General features: G+C 36.7%; 1 protein-coding gene across 7 annotated transcripts in view; it reads right to left on the bottom strand.

Moving 5' to 3' along the window:
* LOC145664209 (cyclin-A2-like) overlaps positions 1–27,581 on the bottom strand; it is a 246,270-nt gene that overhangs the window by 39,406 nt on the left and 179,283 nt on the right. Inside the window, exon 1 of one of the 7 annotated variants that reach the window (XM_081730662.1) lies at positions 11,095–11,417. The exons of 2 other annotated variants lie outside the window; for them this stretch is intronic. The gene's annotated coding sequence lies outside the window, so the exon portion shown is untranslated. Of the gene's footprint in view, positions 1–10,967; positions 10,993–11,080; positions 11,418–27,581 lie in introns of those variants that run through there. 4 more of the 7 variants (XM_081730656.1, XM_081730655.1, XM_081730660.1 and 1 more) reach the window with 4 other exon arrangements.

Here is a 27,581-nt window from a genome sequence, read left to right as displayed (position 1 = left end):
AAGTTCTACACGTTTTACGATTATTATAGCCGTTTGCTTGTGATTTTGCAATATACGATTGAAAAGCTGTTCGAAAAAAAAAAAATCAATTTAGTTATTTTTCTCGTTACTAAATTGAGGTATGTGTAACAATAAGTGATATTTTATCCTGTTACCTTCTACAATTTCGTGCTTGAATGATAAAGATTGGACTACTATTTTAGGAGATACAGGCATTCAAAGCCAAGACTACGCTTTGCTTCTAACCGCCATATTGAATGGCCGCCATTTTGGATTGTCCAAGGGTGATAAGGTAGTAGTACCCGTCGGATTCTTACTTTGGATGATGCTATGAATAAGTGAAAAAAAAAATGCGCAGACTTCAATGCAATGTTCATTCTCTTGGCTACTGGACTAGGACGTATATATGGCGGGAGCCAAATTACCCAAAATACTTACAAAATATTAGAGTGACATTTGTAAATTTCGACCCAGGGGTGACGATCGGGGCGATCACTCCCCCCCTCCCCCAGAAGAGGAAACTTTATTATTTTATATATAAAGAAAACCGATCCCAGAGTCTGAAGCTCTTAAAAGTAGCTCTAAGTAGCAGTATTACAACCCACCGCCCCCCCCTCAGAAGTCCGTCCTGGATCCGCCCCCTGTTTCGAGCCAGATTGAGATAGCAAGTGCGACCTGAGTTACTGTAAGTCACATTAGTGATGCTGAGCCCACGCTAGCTGAAGTCGGCCCCACTGGATCTCTCGCAGAGAAGGCTTGTATGCTAACAACGACGGAACTCCCCCACTCTCTTCTGTGGTAGCTTTTAGCTGTTGTCCGCAGTCCACTGAATAACAATGTCATTTGAAAAAGAAGAAAGTAACTCGTCATCCCATGTTATTACATGCATGGGATGACTGTAAAAAAGAGAAAAGTAAGAGAGAAAGAACGATATACCGACAAACTGTAAGAGGTGATTCCTTACATCAAAATAAGATAAAAAGTTCATATCGACCTGTGGGAAAAAGTGCGTAATTTCAGAGGTAGGGCTGTCCAAAGTCGCGAAAAAGCCTGATTTCAAGAGGCCCTGGTTAGATTTCGAGAAACTGTGGATGGTGGTCCTTATTAGCCTAAAAGAAGTCATGCATGTGCAATCCAAAAATGCATATTTCATTAATGTTAAATGGGTTACACAGTATTCCTTGCAGGATGAAATTCCCCGACATGCCATCAACCGAATTTTGAGATATGTTCTGATTTTATGATTGGTCCAAAGTAGGCAAATAATAAACCTTGACAGTAATGAACACTGAATCCTTTGGAGGAATGTCGGAAGTGTTAAAGGTCGTCAGCAGCTCGATCTCTCGTACTCAGGAAAACATGTTGCGATGTTTTCTTTTACGCTTATTAATCAAGAAAACGTGAAATATACTGTGACGAAATACATCCCAGCACACACTATTCCGAACACAAAAATACATGGAGCTGTCGGTTCCTAACACTTCCGACTTCCTTCCGAAGCTTTGGGTGTTCATTGTTGTTAAGGCTTACCTCCTGCCTACTTTAGACCCTCCTTGAAATCAGAGTATATATGAAAACTCTATTGAGAGCATGTCTGGGAATTACATTCTGTGGGGAATACTCTGTACAACTATTGAAAATGGACGAAATACACACTTTTGAATTGTGTATGTGTGACTTCCTTTACACTGATAAGAACCACCATCCACAGCTTTTGGAATTCGAACTAGGGAATCTGGAAATTTGGCTTTTTCGCGATTTTAGACGGCCCTAGCTCTGAAACTATGCACTTTTCGCCATAGGTCGATATGAACGTTTTCTCTTATTTTGCTGTGAGGAATCACCTCCTAGAGTTTGTTGGTATAGTTCATTAACACCCTGTATAGCAGAATTGCATTTATATTGTTTAGATTTTATCGAGGCTGTCAGAAAATCGAACGTAATTGTCCTCAACGACAGGGACAGTGTTTGTATATATATATATATATATATATATATATATATATATATATATATATATATATATATATATATATATATATATAACTATTTTTATTATTATGGGAGGGATTTTTCAATTCCTCTCTACCTTCAGTTGAAGGAAATCCAGATGCATTCCTTGGTCATACGTTATCCATATCAACACATTTTCAACTAGGCAATTTTTAAATACTACTATTTTCGTAAAAGAAGTTTAATTATGCGGATATCCTACATTGTGTCGATGAGCATCACATTTACGCGAAAAATACAATACATGAAAGTCAATCCATTCTAAGTGATCAGGCATGTGCCGCTCGTCCATCTCCAATATATATTTTTTTTTTTCATAAATGTTTATCCTATATTAGGGTACTTAAAACCACGATCTTTGTATGTTTAAAACATCTCGTAGCTACGCAGCGGCTGCGGCCATTTTGCGTTTTCTCGATTTGAGGCATTTACGGATTATTCAATATCTCCACATAAGTTAGTTCTACCGAAATGAAAATTGCTGGGCGTCTCCAACTTATGCAGAGCTAAAACTTTGTTCTCTTAATATTTTTGCCTAAAACCACTTGAAAGGGGTGAAATCAGGGCCTACAGTAGCAATATTTTTGGACATTGAATACATGTTTGGGAAGAGGAAAGAACTGACGTAGAGGTTTGAATTTGTGTGTGCTTAGTCCGGGGTCATAAGTTTATGCACAAAAATTTGCAGACCTGTAGCTGCTCCCAAAAAAAAAAAAAAAAAAAAAAAATCGTAAATTTGGAGAATTATACCAATTTGACATATTTCACTGTCCAATATCTCCAATAGGCCTGGATAAAAAAAAAATCAAATTTTGGGAATAGTTACTCCTTTAGTATACCATTACAGACAACAAAGCGCGTTTTGTGTTTTTGAGCAGAAGAGGGTCAAAGTATTAAGGAATGATGTCATACTCTAGAAGGTGTTTTGTGCACAAATTCAACTGAAAATTCGTTGTTGTGACGTAAAATAAAGTAGGATGAATGTTAGTCCAGTCAATGTTCTCAAGCTCGTTTTCTTTTCCTCTAGTTGTGACTCACTGTATTATATCACATCCACAGCAGCACCAGAAGTCGAGAAAAGTCAAAATATGCACTTGACAAAAATCAGCAAGTACTCATTGTTCTTGCTGCTTGCTATATCAATGATATTCAATTATGTTTGTTCTTGTTTTAACTTTCAACTCTACTTATGCAGGAGACTGGTGTTCTTTCGTTTCCCAAAATTTCAGACTCTTTTTATTCAGGCCCATTGGGGATATTGGATAGTGAAATATGTCAAATTGGCATAATTCTCCAAATTTACGATTTTTTTTTTTTTTTTTTTTTTTATCAGGCCTTTGGGAGCAACTACAGGTCTGCAAATTTTTGTGTATAAACTTATGGCCCCGGACTAAGTACACACAAATTCAAACCTCTACGTCAGTTGTTTCCTCTTCCCAAACATGTATTCATTGTTCAAAAATATTGCTACTGTAGGCCCTGATTTCAGCCCTTTCAAGTGGTTTTAGGCAAAAATGTTGAGATCAAAGTTTTAGCTCTGCACAAGTTGAAAATCTTCAGCGAGTCTCAATTTGGTAAGACAAATACATGCTGAGATATTCAAAACGACGTAAACGCCTGAAATCGATAAAACGCAAAATGACGGCACCGCTTTGCGTCACATGCGATGTTGTAAAAAAAAATAATAATAATTAATTAATTAATTGTGGTTTTGAAGTATTGTTTTATCGACTCAACATTTCTGAACAAATTATTATTATTATTATTATTTCAAAAGGTCGAGCGGCAATTTTCCTTTTTTCTCAATCACTTAGCATGGATTGACCCATGAGCCAAGTAGCATGAGTGTCTTTGCAATATCTACAACCGTCCCGTCGATTTGTGGGTCCTGGGGTGGAAGGCGCGGGTCCAATGTAATAGGTGAGAATTCTAAGATATTTTGCACTATTCTTTAGAATTGTAAAAATGTCTTACTAAAAGATTGCTTATTATCAAGACTCACCCACTTTGTGCGCTAAAAATTTTTAAAAAGTGACCTATAAAATGACACTAAAATTCCTGTAAAATGACCCTGAAAATCACAAAAATTGACCTTAAAACTTACGTTTTCTCAAACTTTTATTTCATCAAATATTGACATTTTTTGATATCCATTGGTTTTTTACTTAACATTTCTCACTCATATTCAAAAAGTTTGGTTTCAGTTAGTTGCAGTCCATTGATCATTTATTTCTATTGATCAGTCCATTGTACGGCATTGTAAGTATTGAAAGCGTCAATTCACTCCCGAGTTGAAACTAGGAAGCACTCTTTACAATAAAACTTAGCAAGTTTAGACTACATGAAAATAATAGATAAAAGCCTGTTTAAAACCCTTGTACGTTTTCTAATGCATTTTTAGTTATTCACGTGATCACATTCTTTGTGGTTAATAACCCAAAACTATCTGTTTGGCCACCTACCAACCCCCACCTTTCGTTAACCAGCTACAGTTTAGTTTTCATTAGCTTGTTAAGAATGCAGTTTTTCCACCCCAATAGTCAGGAAGTAAGAAAAGAGATTATTCAACTTCGTCTTTTCTACATCCGTAAACCGTGTTTATTTAAAGATTTCCTTATATAGAAAAAAAATAAAAAGACCATAAGTGACCTAAAAGTTACCTTAAAATATTAAAAAATGACCTGAAATTTCAAAACAGCAAAAAGTGACCAAAAGTTGATCCTAAAAAACTATATTTTTAGAACCTAGAGTTGATGGATAACGTTATTTGAACTTGCCTTGTCCTATGCGTAACAGAAAAAAGTTGACTTGTCAACAAGATCCGGGCTCTGCTTATTATTTATATTTATCTTGAATCCTAAAAATGAATGAGAAATACTGAAGTTATAACTTTACTCGAAGGGCCTGCTTTCTTCTACGGCATGGGGTCTGGGGTAACTCACCCACTTTGTACGCTAACAACTTCGTGATTCATCAGAATTCAGGTTTTATAACGTTTTCTTTGCTCTTTGATACTACGTAAGTATAGAGCACAGACGACACACAAACTTGGACATTATATGACACTTTGAAAGTAATTTTTAAGGTATTGATAAAAATACTGGGAATAGTTAAATTGGAAATGTAACCGGTTAGAACTATTTGAGAAATTCTGTTATGAGGAACGTGGTATATGAAAGGGAAGAGGGTAATAGACACAGAAGGTATTCCAGGGCTGTAGTCGAGGGTACTCAGTGGTACACGCAGTGACGACGCCAGCTTTAAATTCTTAGGGGGGCAAAGGAGGGGCAGATACATTTTCGGGGGGGTGGCTATTTGCCATACCAAAAATGACATATTTATTACGTTTGACTTATTTTACATTACATTGTGTATTTCGTTGCTGTTTTCATATTAGACCTATATGATTATAAATTAAACTTATTTCAAGTAAAATTTGTAACTAACAAATAAGTAACGTCTGCACATGAAACATTTTTCAATGAAACTTTTGAAGCCTAAACATGAATTGAATTACTTTCGCGTATGCACAAGCGTCTAGTACTACACTGCTACGTATCTCTCTCTCTTTTATATATATATATATATATATATATATATATATATATATATATATATATATATATATATATATATATATATATATATATATATAAAAGAGAGAGAGAGAGAGAGAAAAAGAGAATTTAGGAGGAGCTGCTGAAAATGTCCTAGTCCAATCCAGAAGGAGTGTAGGTACTAGGTAGAAAAATGAAACCGTAGTTTAGAAAAACATATCTCCGTATGCACAAATACAAATTCTCATATTAATAATGAAATTCTTATTGTTTCTTGGGTCTCTGAAGTGATTATGTGTGCCCAAACAGATAATTTCACGAACATCCAGATCCTAACTGTTATAACATTTTTGTTCCACCAAGGAAAGTCACCGAAGTAAATTAATTAGGAAATCAGTGAAACACCACGGGACTCTCCTCCGTTATAAACAGTGGTGGAGAAGGAAGTGGCTTAGTATAAACGTGGCGATTTCTCAACAAATTATGCTTTACATCCAGGATGATTAAAAGCAATGACTCTTCCCGAAATCATGGATGCAATTTGTGACATTATTCTTAAAAATTGCAGCATTTCAGCCAGTGATGCATATAGCCCGGGGCCGGAGGGCCTAGACCACCCCAGTTTTTGAGTGACAAAGATAAGCTATTATTTATATAGTTTTTTACCTTTTACTTGTGACAGAGATTGTGGGCATTTCTTGGAACGCGTCGATAGCATAATTCAGAATGGCTTGGGTATGCGCAAGTTCTCGGCATAATGGGTTCCCAAAAAATCAGTCAGGAAAATAAAAGAGTGACGGCATTAAGAGAAGTCTTCTTCCAATTTGACCGTAATGCTGATCAATTTCGCTCACGAATAGTAACCATGGACGAAATATGTTTCTACCACCATGATTCTGAAACGAAACAACAGTCAACAGAGTAGTAGCACTCATTTCTCTCTCGCCCAAAGAAGTTCAAGACACAGAAGTAGGTTGAGAAACTGTTTGCAACATTCTTCTGGGATAAGTATGAAGTCGTATTCATAGACTACCTCCGCTACGGTTAGATATTTAATCCAGAATCTCTACATTACTTACAAAACTGAAAGAAAAATTCGAAGTTCAACGCCGCGGAAAATGAAAAGAAAGGAATTCTGTTCCTTCAGGAGAATACACCTGTCCATCAAGCCCCTGCGAACACAACTGACATTGCATAATCTAGGATTTCAATGTCTAGATCATCATTCTTATTCCGCAGATTTAGCTCCATCTAACTATTACGTGTACTTATTTCCCAAACTTAAATAACACTTGAAAGGACGCCATTTTAGATCTGATAGGGGTAGTGCTACGAACAGTGGTGCGAGGAAATCTTCAGATTGTTTCTTTTCTGCAAAAACTGGTGCACTGTACAAGGTAGTGTATTGACTCTCGGGGGAAGTGTAGAAGAAGTAAAACTTCACCATTCCACGTGCATTCCTTCTGGGTTGGGCTACGAATTTTTCAGCAGTTCCTAGTCAATATGGTAGACGTCACGTCAGTATTTTGAAACAAAATACGTAAGGGAGAACTACTAATAGTATAAACCAATTACTAACTAAAGATCAGCACTCTGACAATACGTTTTACTGGGAATCAATTTAATCTATAAATTTATTATCATTTGCAGGAAGAGAAAACACAACGCTTTTTATCCCCTTCAAAACATTAATCACTGGTAGTTGCAAACTAACCTCTTGAATATTGAAAGCCGAGAATAATGTTTCAGAAGAAAGAAGTCTAGAACCTTTAAATAAAACAATATGAAACTGAAAACTTAAAACCTGGATAAATACAAACAAGTTACGTAACTGGTTTTACCTTTCTTTTGTTTCCAATCGAAGTTGATCCAATGAGAAGAAAATAGGTCGGCCAAATCTACTATTGTTCGCTAGGCATAATAATTAAAAATCATAAGAAAGAAGTATAACTAAAATTTACCTCAAAAGGCGCTAAATTAGAAAACAGAAATATGCGTGCATACCCAGAAGCTCAAAGAAGAAAGCTTGAGGACTAATCTGCCACATAGTAAATGCATGGGGAGTAGACTACAATTTGACAATGAAATTGGTTATGATACTGATATAAAATACTACATGTAGAATGTTTAAAGATTGTAGGAGTCTGGGGGGGCAGTCTAGGTGGCAGTCAGGGGGGCAGAAGTAGCTATTAGGGGGGCGCTCACCCCCCCCCCCTCTGGTGTCGTCACTGGGTACACGCCGTATACCCTCTGCTTAATCTGTCATTAGAGTGCACCTTCAGCTTCAGAGTGTATAGTTTCGTTTATATTTATTTATTTAATCTTACCATGACTCCGATGATGATTATATAAACTTTTTTCTCTCATATTCTTAGCAGGTGTTCAAATATATGCCATGAAAAAAATCTCGCCCGATTTTTTCTTTCTTCTCGGAGTGAGTTGGTTAGTTCCACATACCTACACCCATTTATGTTATTAGTGCTGTTATTTATGTAAAGAGTGTCAAGAAAATAGCATGAAATGCTTTTACACTATAAAACAATAACGTATTCTTTATATTGAATTAATTAATACATACGATTTACATTGTTCGTTAAAAAATGCTTTCAATGTCTCTTATGACAATGAAAGATGATCACAAATCAGCGTGTACCCTCTGGAAATTTTAGGACTACAGCACTGTATTAAACCGTATTATTATTACTTATTACATTATGAGAGAAGTTATTAACTCATTTTACGGAAAGTGACCTGCCTTGCACTGAGGGTAGAATATTTATGATTGTGATGATGACAATATCATATCTTCTCTCTAATGACCTAGCAAGAATATAGAAATAAAGTAGCCTATGCAAAAATATGACCTATGTCGTGGAAAAAATGAAATCTAAGTTTTACGCCCCACGCTTATGCCGGCTAGGCTAAAGGAAACGGTGATGATAAATGAAACGGTGGGATGAAGAAAGTGGGAGGAAACGGGAGAAACCCGAGAAAACTCACATACACGGTGTTTGTCCACCACAATGCTCACCTATGTCGTGGAATCAAGATGTAAATTAAATTATGATAACAAACAAAATTAAATTATGATGAAATGAAATCTTCCAGTTTTACGTCTGACGGTTATGCTGGCTAGACTAAAGGAGACGGTGATTATGAGAAATGAATGAAAGGGTGGAATGAAGAAAGTGGGAGGAAACGGGAGAATCCCGAGAAAACCCACGAGCACAGTATTTGTCCATCACGAAGTCCACACGTCGCGAGCCAGGAACTCAAGCACCGGAGGTGAATGCTCTGTTACTGAGCCACCGCGCCCCCTTAAATTATGATGAGAACAGGGTTAATCTAATATTTAAAATTTAGAAATCAAACCAACAGACTAACAAAATTGTACGAATTTTTTCTCTCTCTTTTCTTTGAATGAGAAGGTAAGGAAGGCAAAATTCAATATAGTGTCCGTGAATTTTGTCGGGCTCCTCCAATATTTTTATTCCAAAAATTTTCATAATCGTTCACTTTCATTAAACGTCGGTCTCCGTTAGCTCAAAACACATAATCGTGGGACGTTAAATTAAAAATCGGGAAGTTTGTTTTTTAAATTTGTATGTGATGGAAATATTCATCCAGATCAAATTCATAGATAGTTCGGCTACAGTATGAGCAATCTTTTCAATTTTAAATAACATTATGCTGTTGATTTCGTAGGTATGTCTAATCATAGACTTCTGTAACTGGTAAATTCTCAGGATTAAGGTTATATGAGACAGAGCGCTTAAAATTAGTTCCAAGCTGTTACCAGGCCCGGCCCTAGACATTTCACCGCCCTGTGCAATGACATCATTTGCTACTTTATTTCTCCAGAAAGAAGAAATAGAATAGTTTTTAGTTTCTCCCCCAATCTTGCATATATTAGATTTCGAGTGTTACTTCTCAAAATATAGCTGAGCGAGCGGGAAGGAAGAGGGGGGGGGGAGTAGAACTCACACAGCAATGCAGGGCTGATTGTTTTCTACCTTTTATCACAATTTAAACAAAAACAATATACTCCATGAAAAGAGTTGGGGAAGATTCTAAATATCATCCGAACAAATCTTAAAAACCACGATTTTAAGTAGACCTATGCTACCCCATCATGAACAATGATGGGGATGGAGAGGCATCGCACTCAAAGGCCTAAACGCAATTCAATTTCGTTGTGTCTGTTCTTTTTCTTTAAATAGTAATATGTTAGTGAAAGATAAAACAAACACACCTGCAGAGGAAATATGGTAATCCTCTTTATAGAATTCAATATCGACCTTCAATCTCAATATATCTGTTGGCGATTCCAGTGCAACTAGCTTTTATCGGTGTAGTTTTATTATATGGATCCACAGATTGAAAAAATGTACGTAAAAAATTGTGGAAGTCTTTAATTTGCCCATTGTATGTCGAGAACAGAACCCAATGAACCCCTGCAGGGTTTTTAACCCATTCTATTACTACTGCTACTCCTACTACTACTTATACTATGGATCCGTATAGTAAGTTTGCACGCTTTTATCTTTATTTCTTGATTTTTCTTCTACACCTGTTAAAAAATTTAAAAAAAAATGTTTCCACCTTCAATGACAAAGAACTTGTTTGTGACAAAGCCAAGACTAATTTTCATATCAAAACTATGATAGCTAACTAAATGGAACACGTGTTTGTTACTGTTCAGTACTCGTAATTAACAACAATCGAGCAATTCATGCTGGAATTTAACCATTTGCTTTAGCACTGTCTATGTGACAAACTAATGCGACATAAACATTATTTATGAATGTAGTATTCAAATAGAAGGTCAGCTTATTAAATTTAACCACCACATTATGAAGGTTTTTTCCAACAAGAAATATTTATTTTAAATAATATCGTTATGACAGATCCCTCCCCCCTTCTCTCGAAACTTACTGCTCCGTGCAAATATATGTGTTGCACATATAGTCGAGCCGGCCCTGGCTGTTACTCAATTTTTTATCCAAAGCTTTGTACTTCCCACTAAAGATTGAACCTGGTACCACGCAATTAGAAAACAATCATTCGCCATTTGGCCACTTGGTGTTTATCAATAAAGTAATTTGTATCTAACATTAGTTATATCTTTTCTTTAAAAAAAAAAAAAATCCTCTTTTCATGTTCCTAAACGTTCCATACGCCTTAAGATTTGAGCACACATAACAAATTAAAAAACTATAGGTAATTGACAGAGTGTCTAAATTTTCTTACTTCCATTGCATTGATGAACCTATTGTTTCGTACCTCTACTACCTACTCTATTCACGAGTAATAACTGGATTTAATCACATTAATATCTTTTACAAAATTTCGTGTACTAGAATGAAAAGTTTGAGTTATAAATTCCTTTAAAATTACCGGTAAATAGGCCTACTTCTTAGGTAAAATAGTCGTGGACAATATTACAAAATCACTATCATCATCGCACTTTCTCGTAACAACAACAAGATACTAACATTCAATAGCCTTACCAATAAGCTATTACCTGGTTCTGTAGCTGATAGCTGTGTTATTGGCAATAAATCAGTTTGAATTTGTTTTTCTTTCCCCATTATGCTTCACGAAACATGTAATTCACTAATTCCCATGAGTTCCATTCATATCAACCGTCTGGATCACAATTGCACTGCTTGGACTAACATGTTATACTTGTAGATCTGTAGATGGCAGACTGATGTAATTCCCAGCTTCGTTGCTGTTACGTCTTGCTTTATGGGTGCACACCTGTTATTTGTTCGTTGTAATTTCCAATAGCTTATAGTAATAAGGAAACAGCGCAGTATGATCAGTTCCCCCCTAAAATCTTTTGAAGTTTAATCCCATAAATAAATAACTGGATTCCCAATAGGTGTGCAACCAGAAATGTTTTTATGGGTTTGGTAAAAGTGTTAAATACATATTCCTTCGAAACTGAGCGACTCGTTGAAAACACGAGTCACGTGTCTATAAGTTTTAGATTTTTTTAAAAAAATTAGCATCCTTTTTCAGTACCAAGGCTATATCAGAAATCCACCTCCTACAATTTTAAGATGTAATCTGAGCACGGATGTCATTTTGGGGAGAGTGGGGGTTGATTGATTGATTTTAAGTTTAGCGTCACGTTCAGCAGCGCGGCTATATGAGACATGGACCTACTGATTAACGTGGAATCCGATCCACATGAGCTCCCGCCGGGAATCGAACCCGGGTCTCCCACGTCAAAGATGCGTACGCTAACCCTTAGCTACGAAGAAGCTCTGGGAGAGTGGGGGGTAGTTGGTCCCTTGAGTTCCATCCAGCTATATCGGGTGTTCTAAAAGATGGCACCCACGAAACTCAGAAAACTATTCTATAGGTCAAAATAAAAATGAAAATGCTATAACTATGCTGGTATCCACTCTGAGGCTTCCATATAGGTTACCACCCGCCCCAATTTTGGAAGAAATGTCTCACGTGCTGAGGTGTCTGTTGGGACTTTAAAACGTCCCGAGAGTCATTTTTACTGATGAAGTTCGTGACTTATTATTATTAAACTTCCAAACTATACTATACACAAGTATCTGAAGTATTATAGAACACCTATTCCTAAGGCTACCAGATGTCATGATTTAGTCCTTTCTTTTTTGAGGTAGTCCCGACTTTTTCTGGATTGAAGTCGGGACACAAAAATGTCCTTCTTTTTAACAAAGCTGTAAATTTTATTTTACATAGTCATTGCTAGTTTTTCTTACAAAAGAGCATAGAGAAAATTCCATTAAAATACTCTTATGGTAGGGAAACCGTGTTAGACATGCAGGCCCGTATTTATATATTGTGCGCCCCTGTGCTCTAAATGATCCCCCCTTCCGAAAACGACATATATAAGTATTGAATTCATAGTTTTCGAGGTCGCTGAGTTTAACAGTATATTAGTGTTACTAATAATAGTGATCGTAATAGGTAAGAGAAGAGCAATTTCGACGTCGAAATTAAGGAACATAACTGCCGGGTTTTCATGACGTTCAAGTTCATCCTCACTCCTTGGGGTGGGGGTGGGGGTTGGGGTGGGAGAGAATGACTTTTTAAAAATAATCAGATATGCTAGCTAATTAGTAACTTCTTTAGTTAGAGCGAATTAAACACATTAATATATTTTCTCGCTCTTGCGCAGGACTCTGCGGGTTGCTAGTTTTAAATATTACTTTATTGTGAATCTTTAAAAGAATTCCAAAATTTTGCCTCCCCCTAAATTCTGCAGCCCTGTGCTCGAGCACAGAATAGCACTTACCTAAATACGGGCCTGTAGACATGAAGTTGTTAGACGCGGGTGGTGGCGTTAGAAGGGTCTACTGAACACAGTGTTGATGTCAGAAATCGTGCTCTGGCCCGCAATCCCCCCCCCAAAAAAAACTCAATACTTGATTGCGCGAAATAGAACCATCAATTCAGCTATATCTATATATGATATGTAAGTACACACACACACACACACACACACACACACATATATATATATATATATATATATATATATATATATATATATATATATATATATATATATATATATATATATATATATATATATAGAGGATATAAGAGACCAGCAATTCGGAAGATATAAATATCTCTCAAATGTCTGTCACTACATCTGTTAATGTACACAGATTAGGTGCCCTCGATTTGCTGTGCATGTTGGAATAGTATGTGATTTCTGCTTTGTGGGAACTGTTGCACATGATTGATACGAAACTTTTTTTTTTTTTTTTTTTTATCGCGATCCAATCAACAGTTTCTTCTCATTTTTACTCGAGCGTTCACTTCCAACATTATCCAAACAACTATTTCTACCTGATTTACCGAGTTCTTTGTCTTTGAAACAAATCCTTCCTCGTGTGTCCATAATGTTACCTTTCCAGAGTCAACAAGAATGGTTCATACTAAATGTGTCGGATGGGGTACGAAGAAGAAAGGCAGTTTGTGATACAATTCGTACCACCCGCGTCTTCACACAACAACGTCCCTCAATTATTGCCACGATAAAGCAAGTGGTCGCTATGATTGATGCCGTAAAAGGCAACTCCAACGCGTAGATTCTGAAAACTGACCGACCGAAGTACGCCTTTGCAAGAACTGTATCAACATTTACCAGGCTCACAAATAATAAGTTAATCCTAAGACAGTACTAGGTGACCAAGTTCTAGCGGATGTTTATAGAAAACTTGCTGTCTCTTGGTCCCATGGAAATTAGCCACAATGATGACTCGGACGACAGCAGTGATCCCGTATTGGGTGGCGAGGGTGGGACCACAGTGAGTGGACAAGATTCCAAGATGAAAAGGGACGACCAATCTGCTCAGCCCATTCCTAAACCACTTGAACCTCATGTGGGAAATTTCTCACAGTACTGCAGAGGAGATCTGGCCATTCATCATGTGTATTTGAATGCAATGATTCAAACCAAGTGCAAAAGGTTTCCTAGGTCCTACGAATGCTGCGTTTTGTCGACTATTGCTTCTTTGTGCCTCAAGGTTCGCTCATCTGCTTCTCGCACATGGACACCATGGACTGGAGTCAACTGACACATGGGAAACCAACTCCACCAGCAAAATCTCCTGGCCACGAACAAACTCCATCGTGACTACATCTTGTACTTGCAAGCCAGTGGCAGTAAGTGCTTCCTCGATATTGATCGCCTTGATCTCATGGATGATGAAATTTGTGAGATATAGTTAGTTTACAACAAGCCCCAGTTTCAGGATATCTTGCAAGATGTCAACCCTCGCTGCAGCCGCCGACAGTACCGTATACCTACGCAAGATTAGGACTGCCCTCGCCAACAGAAACGTCGACTTTCGGGGCGGACTATGACTTTTTGAATACCAGGACAAGTGTGGGGGCAATTGGCATTCATTTCTATATTCAGCAGAACAGGGCCTCTTGAGCTGCCCAGTAGTCGACTGAGCAAGCCAGCGAGTCAAGACGAGTAACCAAGATGCGATTCGTTATCAGGCAGTTCTTTGGTCGACTGAAAGCAACGTTTAGCTACTTTGCTATTCCAGTGTTCATCGTATCGCTGACATATGACTTTCAGGCGCTCTAAATTGTTTGCGCACTGCTTAATAAGTTAGTCCCGATGAACAACGCGAACCAGGACAATCTAGCTAGATTGCCCAACGCCTACTGGATTGCATGAAAATGAAGAATAAGATGGATAAGTTCTTTGCTGAGATCTCGACTCGGTTAAATCTAACGCGGAGGAATGCACTTGGATACACACCTTTCCCAGTTGCCGTTATCGTCACAACCTTCTCGCGTCTCACTAAAGACGACCTATGTCTCATTATCTGTGGCTCCTATTAACTGGACAATGTGATCTCATACATGGAGACTGTAACCAATGCTAACGTTGATGATAATAAGGACCTTGATGCCTCCATGGATCTGCAAAGGTACACGAAGTTACACGACAAAGAAGGTGACTGTTGATGCTGCTGCAGAGAACAAAGCAAAGAAAATCGAAGCCTTTTCTGCTTAAATAAAAACAATGAATTTTTTATTGCTGTTGCGTTTGCACATGTTAAGAAGTAACAAGGTTTATAGGAGCACAAATTATTATTATTATTATTATTATTATTATTATTATTATTATTATTATTATTATTATTATTATTATTATTATTAAGTATTCTGCCTTCTGTCAGGTCCTGGGACTAGCGAGTTTTTTTTCTTATTTCTTTTCTTCTTAATTTTCAGTTTGGACCTGGAAATATTTCTTCCATGTTTCTCGATTATCAGCTTCCTCTTTTAACTCCCAATATTTTCTTCTATTTTTCAAATCATTGATCACTTGTGTTCTTCTTTATGTTTAATAGGCGAGTAGAAAGAACCCTAACCTAAAATTTCGCAACGCCATTTCCTGGGCCTCGCGGCCCGGACTCAATTTCTCACCACACTGCTGTGTTCAGGGCACTCGGATCTTTCCACCGCCATCACCCGCGTTCAACAACTCCATGTTCAATAGATGAATAGAAGGGATCCGTGCCCAAAGTTTTGGAACCCCTTTCCTGGGGCTTCCGGGTCGGATTTCTGGCATTACTACTGTGCTCAAGGGATCCTTACCTTTCCCACGCCACTATCCATGTCCAACAATTCCTGTTTAATAGAATTCGCCTTCGAAAAATAAATAATTGTGGTTGAATTGAGTACTATTGCTTCCAGGAAAACAATGAACGTGGTTACATAAGTGAATACTAAATTCAGTCTGTTCATATTTTACAATTGACAAGGGGATTTATGTATTGGTAAAATAAAACGAACACTCTCGCATCCAGAAAAAAATGAGTGTAGTTGCAACGAGTGTTCACTGTACAGTATGCTCAGTAAGAATTCTGTAGACGATCAGTTTAGGTACAGGCACTCTTCTTGCCTCAAGAAAAAATGTGCGTGGTTTCTCGACGAACAGTGCCGGTCTGGAGCAATCACGGGCCCTCGGCTAAAGTTGGTTGTGGGCCCCCTGATCGAGAAACTTTTCAGAGCGTATCTTCTGTACTTACAACAATGATTCAAGGTTTGTTTATGAAAAAAAAAGTTTCTGAAGTATTTTAAATCTATCTAGGTTACGATAAATGACAAGGTAAAACATACTTAAGCAATATAACGTAGATATAAATCATGATATAGGTTTCGGCGTCAGTTCAGCATTGTACTATATGATGTAATGAGGCTATGAGTGAAATAGAGAAATGTGTTGATATGGCAAAATTATGCGAAACCCGTAGTTATAAACATTTTTTTTTATTCTATGAGAACTAATGACAAATATTTAATGTGTATTACAACATTTATATGACCACAACTGTAAAAACACGAAAATATTGGCATGCACTAACAAAGTGAAGCTTATTTTAGATTTATATTAATACAAACCAGGGGCGGATCCAGGGGGGGCGATCGGGGCGATCGCCCCCCCCCCAAAGAGGAAACTTTTTTTATTTTATATATAAATAAAATATATAATTTATTTTTTGACGCTCTTAAAAGTAGCTCTAATTAGCAGTATTACAACCCACCGCCCCTCCAGAAGTCCGTCCTGGATCCGCCCCTGATACAAACAGGCAAATTATTGATTACTACTAATAAATGATTACAATATCATAAAGCACATAATTGTAAAATTGAAAATGACTCAGACACACACAGGAATTACAAAGTATCAGGAACATATCAATACATTCATTTTCTTTTCAAAACTTCGCTTTGTACCGCAACTTCATCAATGACTTTATTTTAGTCCAAATTTATAAACAAGTCTCTCTCAACATTCATCAACATTAAAGGAGATAGTAAGTTCTCGCTTAAAGAATATCTGAGTCTGTTTTTTGCAATTTTCAATTTCGAAAAAAACTCGTTCACAAGTCACCTGAGTGGATGGAATGGTCATTATATATTTAAATACAGTATATACATTACTAAATAATCCAGACTGTGACGATAGTACATAGAGAATGGGAAATGCACATGAGAGATATCTGAAACATTTCCTTTTAGTACCACATTGAGTTCCAGACTTTTTCTTTTTATCTTCAGATTCTTCTTCAGATGTCACACTTTCATCTGAATCACCATCGCCATCATTACTTGTAATTCTCACAAATTTACACACTTCTTTCTCTTCAGGTTCTTCAGACTTGTCACTAAAATCTGCACTCAAATTACGATACTGGCTTGCAAACTATTTCAGTTCTAACAACTCACTTCTATTCACGTTTGCTAATTTAGAAACAGTTTGTAAGCAATCATCTGGAAAATCTTCTACCTCCATTGCAACTATATCCTCGTACCTTTTTGGGTCTAACCAGGAACAATCAAGCAGTAGAGTCTTGTTGGGTACAAACCGTTCTTCTATACTTTTACTCGCATAATCGAGAATGTTAAAGTATAGTGCTTTGTATTTCTGGTCATGTGGCAAATTTCTAGCCTCGTCAGAAACTTGTTCACAAGGCATTTTTCTTTTCACCTTGGGAATTCTTTTTTCTGGAAAATCACCTTCTATATTAATTTCCCCATTCCTAAAATAAGCTTTGATGTCTTTAACCAGGGATTTACATTTGTCATGCAATCTTTTAAAATTTTTGTCACTTCTTTTTCTTCCCTACAGCCATACAATACCGTACAAAGTCACAGAGTACTCTACAAAGGGGAGACATACTGTATTTTAAAGATGATGGAATAAGCTTTCCAACGATATTGTAAAATCCAGTCTTTAGGGTAGAGCATAACAAATGGTACACAAGAATTTTTGGACTTTACCAATCACCTTTTATTATAAAATTCTCTTCCATGTACAGTAATAATAATTACATTTCAAATATAAATTCCTATTAGATATTTGATGGTTTGTTGCTGAGTTTGTAGAAACCCAGAGATCAAGTGTCCTAGGATGACGGGATTCAGGGTTCTTTGTGGCCAAGGAGTGTGTTTAGGTACCTCTCAGAGACCAAGCGCCCTAGAGAGGAGGATAAAACTCAAAGACCATGGGGTGAGATATTCTCGAGGAACAGGCATCCAAGCAAAGGAGCTCTCAGATACCATGCGTCCTAGAGAATGGTAAGGATAGTGTGAGGATCAGGGGTCCATTGAGAGAGGCGTCCCAAAGAGTGTAGGTGATGGTGAAACTGTGAAGATTAATGCCCTTCTGCAGTATGTTGTGGCTCCTTTTATTCACTTGACGATCATTGACAATGGTTGAACACGTCTTCTTCGTGGTTGCCGTTTGAAGTTGTTTACAGCCGGCATGTGGTATAGGAAGCACGTGTAGAACCTTGCGGTAGAGATATACAACATGTAGCAATGGTGTCTTTGGAAGCAAAGTTATTGAGGGAAATTTGGGAAAGTTGAGATTATTTTAAGATTAATGAAATTGGATGGCAACACTGATTCCACAAATTTCCCTCAATAACTTCCCTTCCAAATACACCACTGCCACATGCTGCATAGCGTTGGAAAGGTCATTTCATTACGTTTAAAATACACTATATCTAACCTTTATAAAATAACTACACGGAGAGCAATAAGCAACATAATATCAAAATGGTTCAGAACCTATAATTCTCAAATCATTAAGAATAGGGCTCATGTTCATATGATTTTTTTTTTTTTTTTTTTTTTTTTGCTCAGAATCACCCATATTACCATTTTTCAAAGTAATGAGCTTCTCCCATGAAACATTTGATAAAACTAGAAATGGTATTCCATTTTTTTTTTTTTTTTTTTTTTTGTAGTTTAGGCTTAAACTATTTATGCAATACCATGTACAGTATTTATTTTTTAAACTTTTCCATGTTAAAAAATATGACTACTTTGTACACGAATTAATTTTGAATTGAACTTTTGTCTAATAGTTGATTAATTATATATCTACTGATATCTCTGTTACATTATATACGGGGTGTAATTTGATAAGCGCAAAGGGCAATTTCTCCTTAAGTTTGAAAAATATATAACTTACAGTCAATTGTATAATAATATATTAGTGTAAGTATCCCTCCAAATCAAAATCTGAAATGACGGTAAACTCTTATTTCGGCGAAGTATCCCCCCAAATCAAAACCTGCCACGGTAAACTCTTATTTCGGCGAAGTATCCCCCAAATCAAAATCTGAAATGACGGTAAACGCTTATTTCGGCGAAGTATCTCCCCAAATCAAAATCTGAAATGACGGTAAACTCTTATTTCGGCGAAGTATCCCCCCAAATCAAAACCTGCAACGGTAAACTCTTATTTCGGCGAAGTATCCCCCAAATCAAAATCTGAAATGACAGTAAACGCTTATTTCGGCGAAGTATCTCCCCAAATCAAAATCTGAAATGACGGTAAACTCTTTATTTCGGCGAAGTATCCCCCCAAATCAAAATCTGAAATGACGCTATTGATTACGTACAGTTGTCAGAAGATCAGTCAGTATCTTTGCATTCATACATACTCCAATAATTTACCTTATTAAAATCGATTACATACTTATAGTTCTGTGCTTGTGTTCATTTAGATATGAATTGTGATTAATGAAATTTATATGTAGGCCTATCTTTTTTTTTTTAACTAATGTTATTTATTCAACAGCTATCCCTGTACATCGTTTGAATTTCCTGTTACTAAGTGCGAAATTCTACCCATAGAAACACTACTTACAAAAGTACATAAATTTATAAAATGAGATTAAGACGAAAAAAAAAAAAACGTTTCGTGTGTATGAACAACACGTCTTGTCTCGTAGGCAAGTTGGTACTATCAAAAATGATTGAGAAATGGGTAGAATTGTTGTATAGGTTTATTGCAAGCAGAATCTTAGGGAACTAGGACCAACAAAGTTGAGTTAAGTTGAGTTAATTTTGAGTTTAACGTCCCTTTCAGCATAGCAGTGAGGCTATATGAGACATGGACCTACTGATTAACGTGGAATCTGAACCACATGAGCTCCTGCCGGGAACCGAACCTGGGTCTCTCACGTTAAAGACGCGGACGCTAACCGCTTAGCCACGAATGAGCTCGAGGACCAACAACGATCCTGCCTCCACATGCCATAAATGATTACATAGTATATAAAGGCCCATAAGGAATTTTCCTTGGGACGGTACTTCGATGTTTGTTTTTTATTGCTGTGAGAAATGTGAGGAATGTCGGTATATTTACATCGTAATTGTTTACTAGCAACGCCTGTGTTTGGTTTTAAACACTTACCACTTTCTTTTGTCTTGAAAAGCTTTAAAATCGGCTTCAAGGTTAGTTTGTGTGTTCAGTGCGTATTTTCTCGGCAGCAGCAGTGTTTTATTTTTAGTTTTGTTGCCTCTAGTAAAAGAATGACAATATCGCTTTCTATTGGCTGTCCTAATCAACACACAAAAAAATACATTAATGTATTATTTGTAATTGATGTAATATACATAATAAAAATATTTTCTACGACTAACGATTAAATTTTCCCTATGTGACAATCTAAAATAATTAGGAATTAGAAATTAGATTTTCTGGGCTTTCGGCATCTATGGCCATGTTAGCCCGTCACTTATTTGAGGGATGACGTCCCTCGGCGAGCATATCCGAGGAAAAGGAAGGAAGAAAGGATTGGGGAAAGAAGGAACCGGCCTGCGACCATTATGTTAGGTACCATCCCGCATTTGCCTCGTGTGACCTAGGAAAACCCAGGAAAAACCTCACTCAAGATGGCTGGCCTGGAAAAGCTGTTACACTTTTCCAATCAAGTATCGCCACCGAGAATTGAACTTGGGACCACTCGCACCAAAGGCGAGAGTATTAGCGACTACGCCGCGCGGAGCCACAATTTAAAATGTGTACACTAGAAATTGCAGATGAGATGGCAACACATGAGATTTAGAGTGTACCAACAAAATACTCTGTTTTCAGTTAATTTGTTTCCATTCGTGTGCCAAGGACTTTTCTTTTTCTAAAGCTGTGTTTGATTCTTGTTGTTTAATGACAACATACCACCGCGCTACGTGAGAAAAACGCCCTCCAAGCGCCGAAAGCACAGAATAGCAAAGTGCGTTTGTTGGTGGGATATTTGAAGGTTACCAGGTCCTGTTGCAAGAATAAACTTCCCAGTCCCATGACCACTATCTCACTCCTTGATCGCCTAATTTAGTTTCTTCAGTCTTGTGACGATTTTGGGTTGTGTTTATTTATGTGGCCTTCATGCTTTACCTTTTCTCTTTTGTAAAACTTTTCTAAGATATAAATTTGTAAAATAAATATTGACATAATTTTCAAGACAATTTAAAATGTATTAGTTCTTGAATACACAGATGATGGTAGCTAGTGGACGTTGGCAACACGTTGATCACAATACACAACGTTTTCGCTTTCATTTACACGATATTTTCACTTTCATTTCACGTGTTTGTGTAAAAGTGAACTTAATAGGCGTTACACGCTGATTTGTGTCAGTGCATGCTTCTTAAAAATTTTCTTGTTACTTGGTAGGTGACATTTGGAAACCAACTACTTGTGATGTATGAGTATGACTCCCATTCATTTCTTCTTTTAGGGGAACACCGTGGCTCAGTGATAGAACGTTTGTCCCTGGCACGATCTCCAACTTTGTGGTGGACAACATCGCGTACGTGGATTTTCTCAGGGTACTCTCATTTCCCCTCACAATGTCAGTCTTATCAATTCTTCCATCATCATTTACGTGTCTTAATCATCGTCTTCCTTAGTTTAAAGACATATCACGGGATATTAAACTGAAATATTACATTTCATTTTATTTTCTATCAAATTTTAACATCTATCTGCAGTAACTCTAATATTGAAATGCATTACTTTGTCTGGGGATTTTTCCTTTTTATCTTTTCCATTTCCACTTCAATCAGTTTTAAAATAATTATAGTACTACAACCAGGAAATGGACTGTGTGTATTGTCTTTTAGTATCATATGTTCTTTCCACTTTGTAAAAGTAATACAAAAAAGAAATAAAAGAAAAGCACTTATACCTTCGCTCCCGACAACCCTTTTAACCAATAACAACATATAAACACACAGCAGCGACTCCACAGAACAAATGAACGTACTCACCAGATTGGTAATAACACAGAGAACACACCACCTACAAATCAGGCTTCTTTTTAGAAAATTCTGTTCGGGAGAGGAGGAATCAAAACGTGAGGGACTGCACTCTGATATTATTTGATGAAGGACGTACTGTGACAAATAACTGCAATTTAATTTATCTTAGTTTCGGTTAGGGAATATGGTCAACTCCGGAGAGGGGGAATTTCTCGGAAGTATGGCTGGTAGGAACACTGGAAATCAGTGTCCTAGGTTTTCTTTCCTTTAGAAAATTTCCCTCGACTAACACAATTTTCCCTAGTTTGTTGAGTGTTCAATTCCTATGACAGAAGTTTTGTGATAAGATTAACTTAGCTATATATTTTAGTAAAGGAAATGTCAACCACATTTGTTTTATTCATTTGCTTTTTGCTTTTTTATATATATAACTTTCTCTGTCACTCTTTTAAACAAAAAATACGCACGAATACACCCAGCCAACAATGGGTGTAAATTATGCTAAATTGAACAGGCACACACACAAACTATTGCTATTCTATCGGCTAAGTTCTGAAGAACAAAACGAAATTTAAGAATTTATATTAATCAATCAGTTAGCGCGAGAATTTCCCTGGATTTTCACATTTCACTGAAAAAAATCTTTTTTCCCTTTTTGCTAAATTTACCTATGAAATTTCCCTCAAACTACGAACACCGATTCAACTAAGCTGAATACATATACATGCGCTAGGGAAAAACATATTACGTTCATCAACCGGAATAACAACTAACAATTTAAATTATACAGATTTCGATAGATGACATGCAACTCAACAGAGTTATAGCACTTACTTCTGCTGCATGGGGTCATGCTTCGACTCCAATTCTTGGCAAATGAACTTTGTGGTGGTCAAATACTGTATGCGTAGAATTTATTGGGGTTCTTCTGTTTCCTTCCACTGTCTTGATTCCATAATTTCAATCATTCTCATCATTACCGTCTCCCTTAGCCTATACTTACTAAATTAGTTTGTCTTCATACTAAAACTAACAGCACCACATAGAAAAGAAATATAGACTACTTGCATGTAGGCAGCAAATACCAGCTATAAGGTTTTCAAAAAAAGAAAAAAAAAAGTAAGAAACTCGTTCAAATCCGTTTGTTTATAAGCAACTTGACAATAGATCTACAGACTGTTATAAATGTTATAATTAGTTTTCTGGTTACATGACAAAAATCCCTTCTAGACAAGAATCGAATGCTGGAGCAAGAAAGTGTTCTTTTCAGCCATAAGCCAGAAACACCCGCAGGATTTTTTTTTTTTTTTTTTTTTTTAAGGGAACAGAGGACTTACAAACATGCACAGTCGCAAATACAGACATCTTGATATATGTAATACGTAACGCAAAACATCTATTATTTTCGAACATTCCATAACTTCATTAGCTACCGTACGTACGAAGCGTACGGTAGCTAATACAAAGCGTATGTAGAAAACATTGGGAATTATATGACATTTACTGATAGACAATACATAGTGAAGGGAAGGTTAGACAACGGTGCAGAGAATTTCGGGAAGTGCGTTCAAATGTTCATAATGAGCGTAGCGGAAACCCTAGTATTCAGTCAAATGATCTGGTGGAACGTTAACGAGAAAGTGCGATCCAATCGTCGGTTCACAATAACTGAACTCGCCAAAGAGTTTCCAGAACCATCTGCGAAAAACAGTCCTTCGAATTGTGACTGACAAACTGGGTTATCACAAACTGTGTGCGAGGTGGGTGCCAAAAATGCTGCTAGATGCTCACAAAGAGGAAAGAATGACAGCTGCACGTGTTTTTTTTAAGCCCGCTGGGAGGGGGAAGATTGGGAGTATGTCTTCCCTCACATAGTTACGGGAGATGAAACCTGGATAACGTACGACACTGGGGAGTCGAATCAGAAGTGAATACAATGGTGGCACTGTGATTCGCCTAAAGCTAAGAAATTCAAACAATCATAGTTCATGAAATCAAGATAATCGTGTTTTGGGACCAAAAGGATGTGATTCTTGTGGAATTCTTGGAATAGGACGAACAATTATTGCATATGCATATTGCCAAACACTGAATAATTTGCGACGTGCCATCCAAAATCGGCGGAGAGAAATGTTACAGTCTGTAATTCTTCTGATCCATGACAACGCCCGCCCATATACAGTTGCTTGTACTGTTGAGACAATTCAAAAATGTCGATGGGAACTATATAATCATTTCCTTACACCAGCGATTTCTTTCTTTTCTTTTCTTTTTTTTTCATCTGAAAAAAGTTGTAATGTACCATTACAGTTGAAAGTAATGGCAACTTTTTTTTACGCACCCTGTACCTAGTTTTTTTTTTTTTATTCAGTCTCGGTTTAGTTACACAATTTATTTACTCTCTTTACTTCGAATTAAATATAATGAATCGAAAGGTTTCATTAGTAACCATATTCCCACTGAATAATATATTTATTTATATTTTGATTAAGTGTAAATCCCATTTTCGCATATACAAGTCGAATAGTTACAAGGTTTATCAGGTTGACGTCATACTGAAACATAGTTCCGTCATTGGATATAAATTTTCTTAATTTCAGACCAATGTAGATTTTGGCCAGGTACCTAAACTTTCCCTCACCCCCCCCCCTCACTAGTCCATAGTCACTTTCAGATCCGGTTATATCTGGATTTGCCAAATTTCTATTTGTTTTGTAATTTCCGCGGCTAAAGTTTTCGTTCTGATTGGAGGAATTCTCCTACCTGTGGATTTTTCTCGCGAAATGTTATCATAATAATAAAAGCCGATTCTACGAGCACAGCCGTGAACAGCATCTACTCTATATTTGCTGGTAAGGACTTAAATTTTTAGTGAAAATCCATTAAAAATCAGATTAAATGCCGTAGTAAACGCCATAAGATTATATAGGAGCCTGTAAACCTATACTTTAGCTGAAAGAACTGCAAAACCAAGGAGAAATAACAAATTCCGGATTTCTGTTTACTAGGAAGCCATGTTTGCTGCCCAGCTAGAATAGACAGAGTGAAATAGTGACTTTACTTTTTTTTTTCTTTCAAACCATAGATTCAGTTAGGGATTAGGGGAAATACGACCTGGTTTCGTATATTCTATAGTGTATATTTTAAATGTGATTTTTTTTAGTAAGTGTCTGTATGTAGTAGGTTTTGTAACACTAACTATCATAATGGCAGCTTAAGCTAGCGTAAAAGGGCTCCTATCCCCTTTTCCAAATTGAACCAGTTCTAGCGGGGGAATGGGTTAGTTATTGTTTGTTTTAGGGCCTTTTCCCCTTTCAGGGGAAGGGTCCCTTAATAAACCTCGTTAAGGTGCCCCCAGGGCATCAATCTTTAGCAATCATTATGTAAACAATTGGTCAGGTCAATTGGACCTAGGGTTACCTTTCTCATTTTGCCCCCCTAAATTAAATAGAGCCAACTCTATATACCAGAAAGGAGTACTTTTCTTCAATATGCATGTAATTCAATGGTGTTTGTTTAGTTAATAGTATTTATGTGTAGTATTTATAGTGGTGTGTAGTTCGTAGTTTTGTATGAGTGCGTGATTTTACCGTATGGACAGTGTATAAATATGCAGTAGTTTAATACCATTTGTCTAACTAGAAGTATACTAAACCAGAGTAAATATTATAGATTTGATTAGCAAGTGTAAGGCTATATTTTAGTACACGGTAAATTATGCCTCCACTACAGCGCCATTGCGTCCGGTTTCGCTAATCAATTGTTTGTTGACATTACGACATCGCATGACTTAGTGATTTAAGTTGTTTGATTTTGGCCATTTATTTCTAAATTACATCCCGTGGACATGGTTTTCGGTTCAGATGAGTATACCTTCATATAAGATAGCATGAGATCTTACTGTACTGAAAATTTCAGCTTGCTAGGTCCAGTAGTAATTGAAATATCCACTGAAATAAAGAATACCTATTTTCTTAATAGAAGTAAAGCCCATATGCTGTTACTGTTTGTTTCAAAATGTAGTATTAAATTCTCTTTTCCCGTGGCTGTAGAAAAATTCCATTGTTGCTTTAGTTTTATCAACAAATCAGAAATAGATTAATCGTTGACAATTTAACTTTTAGTAAATACACGTATGATTTTTTTTAAACTGCGAAGTAAATACAATTTGGGTGTTTCGAAACAAAGAGTACGTGGTTCGATGAATGTTGTCGTGTAGTAGTTTGAGCGTGATAGATTGTGATAATTATATATATTTATTACTGTGTAATGTAAATATGTGTATGGCCTGCGTGTAAAATGTATGAAATAGGGTGTCTGTAAAATATTACTTCGCGCGAACATTAGTAGATAATGAATGAATGTAATGATATATTAATAATATGATATAAAATAATATGAATGAGATGATATGACACCTATATTTAAATGGATAGGCCTAGTGTATGTTACATAGTGAAAATATGAATACGTTTACTAAAAAAAAAATCTCTCGCGTTTTGACTTCTACACCAGTACATTCATCCAACCGAGTTTGCTACTTGGATAGTAAATTGTAGTTGGGAATTGTGTGTTACTTCGCATTTAAGTACCTCATAATAACAGCCCCGGATCTTAAGCCTTTCATCCGATAGGGTAGCATCATGTGGGAATTACTCCTAAAGGTTGACAGAAATGATAATTAAGAAAACTAACTGCTATATTCCGTGATCTTCGAAAAGTACAGGTTTGGTCATTTGTACCTTTAACATTCATTGCCTCTCCGAGATTTTTTTTTCCGTTGCTTACCTTATTTATTTATTGTGCAGTGTTCATATAGCTGACACCTCAGTTCGGACTATCCGATTAAATCAACCGCTACTAAATTAATATTTATGTCAGTTCCGTACCCGGGCATCGACCCCTCCCCTCTTGAATATTTTCGTTTTCTTTTCTGTTTCCAAACTAGATAGTGATGGAAATTAATCAATGCCTCAGAATTTAGCGCATTCTGCGAAGGGGAGCTATCGGTGAAGTTTGGCAATAGAAATCACCGATCCAAAATCCAGTTTATTTAATTTTTTTTTATTTTGGCAAATTCTAATTAGGGATATCTTAGCTATTACTCTAATTTCATTACTATTCTGGAATCTTCTAGTTTCTTAGAGGTCGGATGATTTTTTTTCTTTTGAAATTCAAAATTAACGCCGTCTCTAACCTTCCGGAGGATTCTGGAATCTGCAAGGGTGTTGACCGGATACGGTGAGTGGTGGGATTTCCCTAAAGCCTTTGTCTTTCCGAAAATCCCATCGGGGACACAGACTTGTCTCATTTTTGCAGAGATCTTTTATCGGCTATTTATTTGGTAAGCCAAACCCTTTTTGGCATAAAAGAGAATATTTGGTTATAGTATGTTGTATACGTAAAATTCGACCACTTATCTTTCGT

Source organism: Thermobia domestica, chromosome 11, assembly GCF_964235325.1.
Source record: "Thermobia domestica chromosome 11, izTheDome1.hap1.1, whole genome shotgun sequence".
In the NCBI taxonomy this organism is placed as follows: domain Eukaryota; kingdom Metazoa; phylum Arthropoda; class Insecta; order Zygentoma; family Lepismatidae; genus Thermobia; species Thermobia domestica.
The sequence above is the reverse complement of the archived record's forward strand: the minus strand, read 5'-3'. Positions and strand labels throughout refer to the sequence as shown.